Genomic DNA, 14,505 nt, shown 5'->3' on the forward strand with positions numbered 1-14,505 from the left:
ACAGACACCATCTTAACCAAGTGACTGAAGTTATTACCAGAAATCAGACAAGTAGAAATCATTTGTCTCCTGATACAATGCACTGAGAAGAACATCACTTCTGAAGTATTCCTGTAAAAAATGTACCACTTGAATCTAATAATAAAAAAACTTCAAACTCAAACCAGGGAACTTTCTAAAAAAACAAATGGCCTGTACTCTTCAAAAATATTAAGGTCGCAAAAGACAAAATTTGTGGGAACATTTCCAGATAAAAAGGAAATGAAAGAAGATTTGATAAACACACCAGATGATCCAAGGTTGGATGGATCGTCAACCAGAATTTTATAATTAGCATTAGTAAAATAATAAGTAAAATTTGAATAAAGTATGCAGATTAGACAGCAAGCAGTACTATAACAATGTTATTTCTCTGATTTTGACAATTGCAATGGGGTTATGGAAGAGAATTTCCTTGTTTTTAGTAAGTAGAGGTAAGGGGGCATTCCGCATGCAACTGTACTCTGGTTCAGAACAAAAATAACGTATAAAAGAGAATAATAAAGCAAGTGTGATACTAGAAATTACATAAAAATTAAGTTTATTTAAAAATCAATTGCATATACATGTTAAAGCAAAAAATTGGAAAACAAAATTTAAAAACCATTTCCACTTAAAATAGCATCAGACTTTTTAAATAAGAAAAAAAGTTTTTTTTTAAACTTTTATTTATTTTAAGTGTGTTTTTCCAGTACCCATTAGCCAAGTTAAGCAGTTGTTTAAATCTAGTTGTGGAGGGCACAGCTCACAGTGACCCATGTGGGGATCAAACTGGCAACCTTGTTGTTAAGAGCATTGTGCTCTAACCAACTGAGCCAACTGGCTGCCCCCAAGAAAAAATTTTGAAAGGCAAGATCTCACTGGAAACTATAAAACACTGCTAATAAAAATTAAAGAAGACCTAAATAAATGAAGCAATGTACCATGTTCATGGATTAGAAAAAGCAATGTTGTTAAGACACTAATTCTTCCCAAATTGATCTATCGATTCAACACAAACCCAATAGGAATTGTTTTGGTAGAAACTGACAAGGTGATTTTAAATTTTGTAAGAAAATATAAAGGAACTTGAACAGTCATAATAATCTTGAAAAGGAAGAACAAAGTTGGAAGACTGACCTTACTAACACTACTTGATTTCATGACCTAAACATATCCACCGTCAACTGATTTTTGACAAAGGTCAGGGCTATTCAATGGGGAAAGGAAAGTCACTTCAACAAATAAAGCTGGAACAACTAGATAAAACATAAAAACACAAACCTGAACCACTGCCTCAAACTACACACAAAGATTAAAAATAAACCAGAAACCTAAACGTAGAAGCCAGAAATATAAAGCTCCTAGAAGATGTCTAAAAACAATGACTATATATTTTTTCAATTTGATAAAATGGACTTTCACAAAACTGAACACTTCTAATCAAAGACACCTTAATAAAAATGAAAAGACAGCTAAGAGACTGGGAGAAAATCTTTGTAATACATGTATTTGACAAAGGACTTGTATCCAGAGTATATTAAAAAAAAAACACAAAAAAAACTGACCAAATGAAAACCAAAAAGACAAACCATTTCTTAAAGGGAAGAACTACCCAACTAATCTTTCCTTCCACTGGGGAGAGAATAGGAGCCCAAGTGGCCAAGAGTAGGGTATCAGCCTGAGTGGGGCCAGAAGGTATCCACGCAAGGGTAGCATGGTGTGAGGGTCAAAGCTCAGGAAGGATGAAATGCCCAAACAAGGAAAGACAAGAGACAGGGTATCAAAGCCCAAGCGGGGTTAGGATGACATGTATATGAGACAGCAGCCCAGAACCTGAGCAGGTGAGGCAGTGGACCATCCATGGGGAGCCAGCCCAGCCTAGGGCACCGGAGTTCAAGAAGAACAAAGAGGACAGTGTCGTGAGGAAAGGGCAGCAACATGATGGGAGAGGAAATTAGTTATACGAGGGTAGAAGGATTAGAGTTAGGGTAAATATGATAGAGATAAAAACAGTAAGAGCCAAATTCCTTATTGTTGGAGAAGGGGGTTCCAAATATGCAAAGGGTAAAAACTGGAATGAACCCTGGGCTTGCATTAGAATCTGTGTTACTGATGTAAACTCATTGTTTATAACATATAGATAAAATTAGACCTAAATATAGATGTCAGTGTATAAATGTATATGTATGTAAATACACCAAATATTCCTTAGCCTCTTCCCACTAAGTGGAACTCGGATTGGCGACACCCTAATAGCAACAAGCACATCTAGAACCTAGATCTTGGCTCTAAGCAGCACTGTACCTGAAAAGCACCAAGGCTCTGTGGAGAAATGACTAATAACAAAGCCTAAGCAGCGAAAGTACACAGTGAGCTCACATCAGCTTTCACCAGAAAGTGGTAACACTCCAAGAAGGAGGGGAGTATGTCAAAGGCACACAGAAGCCAGATTGACAAAATTCTCACAAGCCACATCAGGGACAATCTGAACATCCACATAAGTAATGATAATAATACGTTATAAGCCACTGAAGAAAATAAAAAACCATGTTTCATAAAGATATAAATAAACCAAAATTTAGCAGGGGAATGAGATCTCACACACAGCTTCAAAGCCCCTCCCCACAAAAGTTATGAAAAAGGGAGAAAAGAGGACTTTTACAATGATGGAGCCAGGCAGATGTTATTTAACCAAGTAATAAAAGTGGACATTAGTAACAGGACCAACTGAAATAACGAGCCACCTGACAGGATGCACTAAGAACACAGCATCACTTCTCTCATGTACTGAACAAGGATGAATAACCTGAATCTAATCATGAGAAAACCTAAGACAACCCAAACTGAACAACCTTCTATGAAATTACTGGTCTGTAATTTTCAAACATGAAAGTCAGGGAAAAATGTAAGAACTGTCCTAGACTGGAGACCAAAGACTTACGACAACTATGTGCAACATGTAACTCTGAACTAGATCCTTTAAGCATAAAGGACATTATAGGAACAATTAGCAAAACTTTAATAGAATCTGAAGACTATATGGTAAAAATGTCTCAATGTAATTTTCTGAAGTTGATGCATGTATTTTGGATATGTGGCATATGTCCTTGGTTATAACACATGCACACTAAAATATTAAGGTGTACTGGACCCCAAAATAGTCTAAGAAAAAAGTGTTTTGTGCTGTACTAAAACTTTTCTAAAAGTTTATCAACGCTATAAAAACAAATTATTTTTTAAACGTATAAAACACTGATAATTCACATAGGAAGATGATACAAATAGCCAATAAGCACATGAAAAGGTATTCATCATTATTTATCCAAGAAATGTACATTAAAACAATGAGATAGGAAGAAAAACATGATATCCATTAACGCAGAAAATAATTTTAATTTAACACAAATTCATGATAAAAATTTTTAGCAAACTAGGAATAGAAGGGAATTTCCTACACTTGAAAACAAGAGTATCTACAAAATATCTATAGCTAACATCATAACGGTGAAAGACTCAATGTTTTCCCTCTAAGACAGTGATGAAATCAAGGATGGCTGCACTTACCATTCTTATTCAACATAGGACATGAAGTCCTAGCCAGTGAAATCAGTCAAGAAAAGGAAATAAAAGGCAAACACATCAGAAGTAATATATAAAAACAGCCCTATTCACAGAAGACATGATGGTCTAAATTTTAAAAATCCCAAGAAATTTAGAGGAAAAAAAACTCCTAGAACTAATAAGCGAGACAGACTGGGAGTAAATATTTGCAAATCACATACCCAACAAACAATTTGTATCTAAGACACTTTACATTCAATAAGAAGAAAACAATCCAACTAGAAAATGGACAAAAGACATACATAAAACCACATCGAAAAAGATATTCAAATGGAATGTAAGTACATGAAAAGATATTCAACACCATTAGGGAAATGCAAACCAAAGGCGTTATGAGATTCTATTATGCATCTAATAGAATGGATAAAACGAAAAATACCAACAAAGAAAGAAAGTAGTGATGAGAAAGCAGAACGACTCATGTATTGTTAGTAGGAATGAAAAATGATACCGCCACTCTGAAAACCAGTATGGTAGTTTCTTACAGAGTTAAACACATATAAGTACCACATGACCCAGCAATTCTACTATCCTAGAGAAATCAAAGTATTTTCACACTAAAACCTGCATGCAAATTTTCACAGTAGTTTTATTTGTAATAGCCCCAAACCGGTAACAACCCAAATGTTCTTCAATAGAAGAATGGATAAGCAACCTGTGGTATGCCCATAAAATAGAATACTACTCAACAATAAGAAGAAACACTGTTGATACACAGCTTAGATTCTCTTTACTTTTGCCATATCCTGTGGTAAGAAGCAAATTACAGGTCTCACCCTACGCCAGAGAAAGAGATTACAGAAAGGCATGGGTTATTAGGGATCATCTTAGAATTCTCCAGCCTCCAGCTATCCCTCCAGCTGACCAGTTATACGAGAGCCCAATGCAAATAATCTCAGACAATCGGAACCAGGCCAGACCAGACAAACAGCCCATCCAATCCAGAGAATTGTGAGTTAAACACACAACTGTTTTAAGGCATCAAATTTGGGGACAGTCTGTTACACTGCAAAAGCTAACTGATATAAAACACATAACATACTTAGCCATACAGAATAATTAGGAGGGTCTCTAGGATCAGGCAGGTGTCTATATCGATAAGGCCAGTAATTGCAAAAGTGAAACGTACACACACACACGTATTTTTAATCTTAAGATAAAACAAGAAATTAAGCTTCACCCATCTAGTATATGGATTCACACTGCTGCCCTTTCGCAATTCCTATGTCAGTCCTACATTATATTCAGTATTTCTTAAATTCACTGATTTGTATTCAACATGTTTCTTATGCCTAGTTAGGTGGATTAAAACACTTTATTATCTTGTTTTAACCAGGCTTAAATAGGAAAGGCAGTTTGGAGATAATATGGATAATGCAAGTACAAGAGACACTAAAACAACAGTAAAGCTGAGTTTTACACCGGGTATATAAACTTTCTTCAGATATGTTACAAGGTAAAAATCAACAATGAGCAAATCATGCCTGAAAAGGAGTTAGCCAAAAGCTCTGAAAATTAGATAAAACTAGTTGAAATACATCATCTATCATTTAATAATTTCACTCTAATGTTAATTATTTTTAAAATACAGTATAATTTTTAAATACTTTAAAATTTCTGTTTCAGGATATATTTCACAATGGACATTATAAAAGAACACATGCTAATTTACATATAGTAGTATGTATATGTGTATAAAATTGTGTGTGTGTGTGTGTGTGTGTACGTGTGTGTATGTGTGTAAAATTTGAATTAAAAATTTTTTTATTATCACTGGGCAATAATAAATGTGAATCCCACTGCCACAGGTACTGGAAAGCAATGCAGTGACATTATCAGAGTTGTGTTTTAGAATCAATTCTGACAGCAATTTGAACACTGCATTAGTGATGGAGTCTGAAAACTAGAGCACTAATTAAGATACTAATGCAATAATTAGGCCAAAGGTAAATCTTGCCTGAGTAAGAATGTAAGAAATAAGAATATAATTAGCATTAAGTAAAAGTGAATGAAAAGAACATATATAGGCTATTTGTGCAAAGAAAAGGAAATAAGAAAACATACTGAGGATCCCAAAAAAAATGTATACACGTGACTTGTATTCATCTTTTTTTATCAGTATATATTGAGTATTACAATGTTAATACATTTTTTTCCTTTCTTAAAATGTGTACACAATTTTTTGCACCCTCTGTATATCTGTATAACTTTATAAAAATAAACAAGGAAAGACAAACCCCACCTAACACAGCTTAAAAGCAAGACTCAAAGGATACATTTCCAAGTAACTTTATCTGCATTCCAGAACAAAACTCAAAAAGATTGACATGAACACAGTAATATCCAGAACCCAAAATATAATTCACAATGTTTGTCAATCAATCAAAAATTATTAGGAGGGACGGCCGGATGGCTCAGCTGGTTAGAGCACAAGCTCTCAACGACAAGGTTGCCAGTTCAATTCCCACATAGGATGGTGGGCTGCGCCCCCTGCAACTAAAGATTGAAAACAGCAAATGGACTTGGAGCTAAGCTGCGCCCTCCATGACTAGACTGAAGGACAACGACTTGGAGCTGATGGGCCCTGGAGAAACACACTGTTCCCCAATATTCCCCAATGAAATTAAGAAAAAAAAAAGGCATTCATTAAAAAAAATTATTAGGAATGCATAGAACCAGAAAATTTTGACCCATAATGACAAAAAAATTTAAACAGACTCAAAAATGACAGGTGGTGGAATGAAAAAAAACTGAAGTTATCATTTCTTTATTTTTTTCATTTTTGTTTTTTTAGATTCCACATATAAGTAAGATCATATGGTATTTGTCTTTATCTGACTTATCTCACTTAGTGTAATACCCTCTAGGTCAATCCATCTTCTCACAAATTGTAAGATTTTATTTGTTTTTATGGCCGAATAATATTCCATTGTACATATGTACCATATCTTCTTTAATTGTTTACTGATGGGCACTTAGGTTGCTTCCATATCTTGCTATTGTAAACAATGCTGTAATGAACACAGGGGTGCATGTAGCTTTCCAAATTAGTGTTTATTATAACAATATTTTATGTGTTGAACATTCAGCATGTTAAGCAAAGACATGTAAGAAATTAAAAACACCCAAACAGAACTTCTAGGAATAAAAAATTAAATGTCTGGATTAAACAGCAGGTTTAACACTGCAGATTAGTAAACATGAAGAAGAAACTGCCCAAGACAGAGACGAGTAAAAAGACTGAAAAAATATGAACAACTCATTAGTAAGCTGCAGGACAGCCTCAAGTAGCCAAATACCGTGTTTCCCCGAAAATAAGACCGGGTCTTATACGGTATTTCCCCAAAAATAAGACCAGGTCTTATATTACTTTTTGCTCCAAAAGACACATTAGGGCGTATTTTCAGGGGATGTCTTATTTTTTTCATGTACAACAACCTACATTTATTCAAATACAGCCATGTCATCTTCTTCTGGAACATCGTCATAACGTACGAAATGCGTCCGTCTGGCTGACGATAGTAACTGAGGCTTATTTTCGGGGAAACATGGTACATATGTAATTACAGTCCCCAAAGAGAAAGGGGATGTGGAGGAGAAAAATATTTGAAGAAAGAATGGCTGAATATTTACCAAGTTTGACCCAAGAAGCTTAACAAAACCCAGGCACAAGAAACATAAAGCAAACCACACCAACGCCCAACATTATAGTCAAACTGCTAGAAAGCAGTGATAAAAAGAAAATATTAAAATTAACCCAAAGGAGGAAGAAAAGATACATTATTCACTGAGGAACAAAGATTAAAACAACAGCAGGCATCTCATCAGAAATAGTATGCGCCAGAGACATAATGTGGAAAATATCTTTAAAGTATAGAAAGAAACTTAACCTAGAATTCTGTATCAAATGAAAATATCTTTTAAAATAGAAAAGGAAATAATTTTTCAGACACATAAACACTTCAAAACACCATCCCCAGCAGACAAGCCTACATGAAAGGAAGTCCTGGCAGAATGAAAATGATACCAGATGGGAGTCTGGATCTACACGGAGGCAATGAAGAGCACCATAAATGAGAAATATGTAGGGACAAATAAGACTTTTTCTTATTTCTTACATCTCTTGAAAAGACAATTGACTATTTAAATGAAAACATTAACAATGTATTGCGGGGTTTATTACATATGTGGAGGTGGAGTGTATGACAACACAAAGACTGAGCAGCAAGTGTACTACTGTACGGTTCTTACAATACAGTCAAGTGGTACAATGTTACCTGAATGTTACTTGTGGTAAGTTAAACATCTATACAATAAACACTAAAGCAACCACTAAAACAACATAAAGTTATGGCTAAGGCAAAAAGATACATCTAAACTCAGAAACCAGCAGTGGGCCACTGCAATGACTCTCAAAAACTGATGAGAAGGAACTGTGCTACGGCGCATGGCGATCAAAGGTACTCTGATGAATCAAGTTGCAAAGGGCCCATTAGTGATGTCAACTGACATATCCCCTCAGCCTGACGCAATGCTTACGCACAAGGTCAAACAATCTTAGCAATACCACTGCTGCATCACCAGTAGCACGAGTTCTGACAGAACTCAGAAACGTGTATGTTTTAGTGAGTTACACCTGTTTTACAGGATGTAACTATTATACAAGTGAGCAATTTGTTACAGATATTCCAGTGAATATGACCAATAGGCCTGACACAAAAGCACTCATCTCCCAATCTAAATACATAGAAAAGCTGTGCAAAACGTAACACATACACATAGGCAAGCCCAAAAGCAAGAAAGAAAAATTCCCTGTTGCTAGGGAACAATGAAGCTACTCAGCGCCAAATTACTCACAGGGTTACTGAAACCAGATACAGGTCTTAGGGCTTAAAGCAGGTTTTTAATGCCTGCAAAAGACTAAGAGACAAGAAATTGAAAATGAATTAGATGCATAAAATACCAAAAGCCACAAATAAAACTCCAATTTCCAGGCCATGAAAAGGAAGTTTACCACTTGCCAGAAGTCGAAGATGAAAAAGTCACCTCTGAGAAACTGAAACTCCATGTCACAGATATGGGTTCCAAAATCATACCATCCAAGTGGTCCAGGAACCCCAACCCAAGATATTAGCCTAAGAACAGATATGACACTAAGGAAACCTGTCAGTTCAGCAGAAACTCAAACATCCCTAGAAGGACACCTCTACCACCTGACTCACATAAAAAAGAAATCCCACAGATGATAAGCATTAAGTCAAAATTTAAAACTGTATCAAGAAATGAACCAGCAAAGCAGGGGAGGGTTTTCAGCAGACAAAACAGATTTAGATCTCAAGATCTAGGTAGAATAGAATAAAAAGGCTTTAAAATGTACAGAAATAAAAGAAGAAATAAAAACCACAAGACAAGAATAAGATAGAATGAGAAATGAATAAGCAAATTTCAAAAACAAACAGAAAAATCTAGAAATAAAAATGTGATAAAAAGCTGAATATTAGTCAAAACTGAAAAATTAGTGAACTATATTATTGATCAGAAATTATCTCACAGAAAGTAGCACAAAAAGATAAAGAGTTAGAAGAGGAGACAGGAAAGGTATTCAAAGATATATTGGCCAAAATTGAAGACATGAGTCTTCAGATTGCCAGAGTAATTTACTCAAATATACACTATAGCAAAACTGCAGAATAAAGACAAACAAGAAACAGTAAAAGCAACCAAGAAGAACAACAATAAAGCAACAAATACCAGATTTCTCAAATGCAACAACAGATGCCAGAAAACAAATAGGCAATGACATCTTCCCAGGAGGGAAGTCAACTATAAATCACTACGCAGCTAAAATGTCATCTAAGAGTACGGGCGAAATAGAGGCCTTAAGATAATACAAATATAGTTTATTGCTTAAGATCCTTACTGAAAGAACTTGATAAATGATGTATATTAATACAAAAACAAATTAAACACAGAATGGAAGAGTGGGATGCAAGAAGCAATGGTAGGGGCTGGCGTTTGGACAGGAGTCCACATCCTCACAGAATGCCGGCATTTTGAATAAACCTGCTTTCCTTTCCACCAAAAAAATTTAAAAATTAAAAAAAAAAGGGAAGAAGCAGCAGCAGCAATGCTAAACTAAGAAATCTGTAATATCTCAACATAAATATTAACTTTGAAAATTTTGTATTAATGCCTAGCTTTAAGAGATTTAAAAGTGAGATGGAACTTCAAAAGTAGTAGACAAGAGCACGTAAGATAAAAAGTGAAAACATTCAGAATTAAAACATTTTAAAATGCACGTATCATTCATGTCGAGATACTCACTTCAGACTGTAAATATTAATGCTGAAAAGTATAAAAGGTAACCAGTAGGATACAAATAACTTCCAAGACAGCAGAGGGTAAAAAGTGGGAATTTTAAAAATGAGTCCGTGCTACAAGGATGAAACTTATAGACATTATGCTAAGTCAAATAAGTCACAAAAGGTCAAATATTATATGATCGCACTTATACGAGGTACCTAGAGTAGTTAAATTCATTAGATAGTCAAAAGACGTTTTAGTCATAGTTAGACGGCAGAAAGTAAGAATGGTGACTACTAGGGTTTGGGAGAGGAGAGACTAGGGAGTTAGTATTGAATGGGTACAAAGTTTCCATTGGGGAAGGTTCTGGAGATGGATGGGTGGTGATGGTTGCACAACATGAATGTACATATTAATGCTACAATACTGTGCACTTAAATATGGTTAAAACAGTAAATTTTATGGTATTTACATTTTACCACAGTTTAAAAAAGGCAATAATTTTAAGAAACGAGACCAACAAAAGCCAGAAAAAGGAGCAACACAAGATAACACATAGTAAGTATTAAAAAGGACAGAAGACAAAAATACACTAATCACAAATGCAAATGGTTTAATTCACTTATTAAAACAGAGAAAATCCAGACTAAATATATTTTTAACCAGCTATAAGCTATTCATAAGCAACAGCAAAAACAGTAACAGAAAGGTTAAAGGGTCGAAAGACTTGAAGAGGATAAGGCAACCATACCCCATCCCACCCAAAAGACAAAAGAATTTAAAGCAAAAACCATTAATATAGAGGGACATTTTTTTTGGCAATAAAAGAAGCAATCCAAAAAGCTGTCATCAAAAACCTGAATGCACGATGTACCATGTTTCCCCGAAAATAAGACCCAGCCAGACCATCAGCTCAAATGCGTCTTTTGGAGCAAAAATTAATATAAGACTCGGTCTTATTTTACTATAATATAAGACAGGGTCTTATATTTTTGCTCCAAAAGACGCATTAGAGCTGATGGTCCCGCTAGGTCTTATTTTCGGGGAAACACAGTAGTAGCTAGTCTCCAAAAATGACCCCAATTAATGAAGCTGCTTAGTATTTCTGTCCTTGTACAATCCCCCTCCCACTGAATCTGGGCTGATCTCGCCCTTTTCTTTATGCAACAGAATATGGTAAAAGTGGCCTTGTGCCAGTTCTGGGCCTGACCCTTAATTAAGAATGCCTGGCAACTCGTGCTTTTGCACTTTAGAGAGCCATGAACTGCCATATAAGAAAGTTGAATACCCCTGCTGGAAAAACAGCATAGGAAGGACTGTTGTGCTAAACGTTAACATCATAGAAAGAGACCCCACAGAAAGAAAGCCAAGCTCCCTCAGCATCCAAACTAAGCCCTGCCTTCCAGCCATCCCTGGTTGTCAAATGTGTGAACTGCTTTGTACATTTCAGTCTAACACAAGCACCACATGTCTGTAACCCCAGCCTGACATCATGTGAAGTTGAAGATCCACCCTAGTGAGCCCAGGCAATCCACAGATTCATGAGACATGATAAAATGGTTATTGTTTTAAGATACTAACATTTGGTGTGGTTTACTACACCATACTAAAAACATAAATAATTGAGCTTATAAATAAATATAGCCTCAAAATATAAAGGAAGAACTGTCTGACATCAAGGAGAAATTGACAAATCCACAATAAAAAGACCTTGCTCAAGTTGATACATAAAGCTGATTAAAAAATTAAAGAGCGATCTTAAAATTTAATTTAAAAACTTGACTGATAATACATATACAGAATACTGTGATAAAGACAAAGAGAAAATACAAATACTGTTAAAACACGCCTTAAGTACTTAAAAACCTGACCACATATTAAGCTAGAAATGAAGTCTCAACAGAATCCAAAACACACATACAGCTTTGACACTGATTTAATAAAACATGTAAAATGGGGGAAAGGGAACACAATATGTACTCAAAAACTAACTAAATAAATAAATAAAACCCAACACTTTAATTCATGAATTAAATAAGATTCCATAAAGGAAATCTCAAAATATTTAGAACTTAAGAAATATAAAAGCATGCATGTCAAAACTTGTGGGGTCATGTCCATCAACAAGGTATTCAGGGTAAATACACTCCTTCCTTCTCAATCTATCTGGGGTAAAGGACCAGTTTGGGTTTTTGCCCCCAACTCATCAAAGACCAATATGTGGTCCTACTGTATTGGACTAGTAGAGTTTGTGCCACATGTGACTCACTGTGCAAACATCCAAGCTGAGCTACGTGCTGTGTTAGAGCGGGCAGAAGTCCACCTATCGCGCTTAGACACTATGGCAACGCCAGACTGCAATGAAAGTTTCTAAACACTCCCAATTTCTATACTTAGATCATCATCAACTGGAACGACAGTTCACCAACTGACACTGGTCTGTGGATCTCACTTTGATTAACACTGACAATGGTAAATCCACAAAATACAGGACTATACTGCTGTAAAGAGGAATGAAGACTATCTCTATATACAGCTATGGAAAGATCTGGATTTACTGTTAAACATTGTTTGTGGGAAACGAGTAAACTCATCATATAGCCTCTAGTTGGAACCGGCAAAAATTTTGCAAAGTAAATAAATAGAGACCTCTTTTTAAACTAAAACACTGAAAGTTTCATAGAAAAATATCAAATAGATCGAAAGATATGAATATTTTACGGAAAGTCTAATTTTGGCGAGAAAATGTCAAAAAAGCCCCGCGTTACGATGCGATTTGGCGGGAAAATGCCCGCATACAAAATGTTAAGTAAAGATAGTGAAGTAAGGTAAAGTGTGTAATGATGCCATTCTAAGAAAGGAGGAAGATACAAATACAAATATGTTATTTGTTTGTATTTCTAAAAAGGAAAATAATAAAAAATAAAACGCTTACCTGCAGGAAAAAGACGGAAAAAGTTGAGGGGATTGGATATGAGCTAGACTTCAGCAAATAAACACTGCTATATATTTAACCATAAACAAATATTTCACATCATTATAAAACGAAATTAAAATTTATAAAAGCAATCCTTAAAAAAAAAAGGTAAAACTAATGAACCAAACTGTATAAAATTGATAGCATAACCACATACAAATGAATTATTTCAAGTGACTTTAAATTAATTGCAGTAACGTGTAAAATCCCTACTGAGATATACCCGAAGGACATCATCCACCACCACCATTGAGAATAATCACATTGTTGGCGGCAGTGCTGGTATTTTTATTTTGAGGCTGTTGAAAAAGTTCAAACAAAAAAACCTAGCCTTGAATTTGAATTGGGATTATCAGTAAGAACACCTGAAATAGTTTATCTTACAGAAATATATATACAGATGCTCCTCAAATTATGATGGGGTTATGTCCCGACAAGCCCACTGTAGGGTGAAAATATCGTTTAAGTCAAAAATGCATTTAATATCTAACCTACTAAATACCATAGCTCAGCCTCGCCTATGTCAAACATGCTCAGAACACTTACATTAGCCTACAGTTGGGCAAAACCATCCTGCTGCCACTGCCCAGCATCACATATTAATAGCCCAGGAAAAGATCAAAATTCGAACTGTTGGTTTCTAAACTGTGTCTTTTGCAACATCATAACGTCGCAAAATTCTAAGTCGGGGACTCTCTCTATACAGAGGTATGTATGTATGTACACTATCTTTTCTGTTAGATCATGATAGACTAACAGTTGCCAAATTTACCCTCCCACTATAAACAGTTAAGAAACTGGACAAACTACATGAAACAACTGTTTTCAACGTTATGAAAACAGGCAGCCCAAGACTGTGGTCCTGAAAAGAAAAATAAATAAACTGAGTCCTATTATTGTCCCCACTTTCTGCCTGGAGGTACAATCCAAACTACAGAAAAGGGGGGAGGGATCCCAAGCAGAGCACAGTTCTCCTGAGTGGAGACAGAGAACAAAGTTTTGGGAGGCTGAGAAGGCTGGAAGTTCCACAGCAGAATTCCACAGAGGAGGATGCTATGCAGAAAAAGACCTCCCGAACTCTGCATGAGGTCTCTGCATATGCATAGAGTGAAATTCCACAAGGCTGGGCAATGAATGAATGGCTGAATAATTCACAGAGCCAATTCCCAGAGCTCAAGACCAGGAGACATAGAATTACAACCGGCGAGAGTGGAGGGGACATTGTTAAACATCTGAGGCATTTAGTGGAGACCCTAGAAGGGAAATACCTTAGTTGCAGAGTTAAACTATCCTCAGAGTAAAGGCTACTCTACACCTGCCCTAACAAAGCTTAAAAACAAGACTCAAAGGCAGTAAACTAATCCACATGTAACCTAAGGATCTGCCAAAATAAAAGCCCAACACTTGTAATTGTAACACCCAACAACATAAAATTCACATTGTTCAACATCCACACAAAAACTATTAGATACTCCAAGAAGCAGAAAAGTGTGACTCATAAGCAGAACAATCAATTAACAGCAACAGACCCAGAAATGAGAAGAGATGGAATCAATGGGCAAAGATTTAAAACAGCTACTATT

The 14,505-nt window shown here is 35.6% G+C and overlaps 1 protein-coding gene across 2 annotated transcripts in view; it reads right to left on the reverse strand.

Moving 5' to 3' along the window:
• Positions 1 to 14,505, reverse strand: part of ASXL1 (ASXL transcriptional regulator 1) — a 62,757-nt gene that overhangs the window by 24,093 nt on the left and 24,159 nt on the right. The gene's annotated exons all lie outside the window — the stretch shown is intronic.

The sequence above is a fragment of the Rhinolophus sinicus genome, linkage group LG13, assembly GCF_036562045.2.
Source record: "Rhinolophus sinicus isolate RSC01 linkage group LG13, ASM3656204v1, whole genome shotgun sequence".
Lineage (NCBI taxonomy): Eukaryota > Metazoa > Chordata > Mammalia > Chiroptera > Rhinolophidae > Rhinolophus > Rhinolophus sinicus.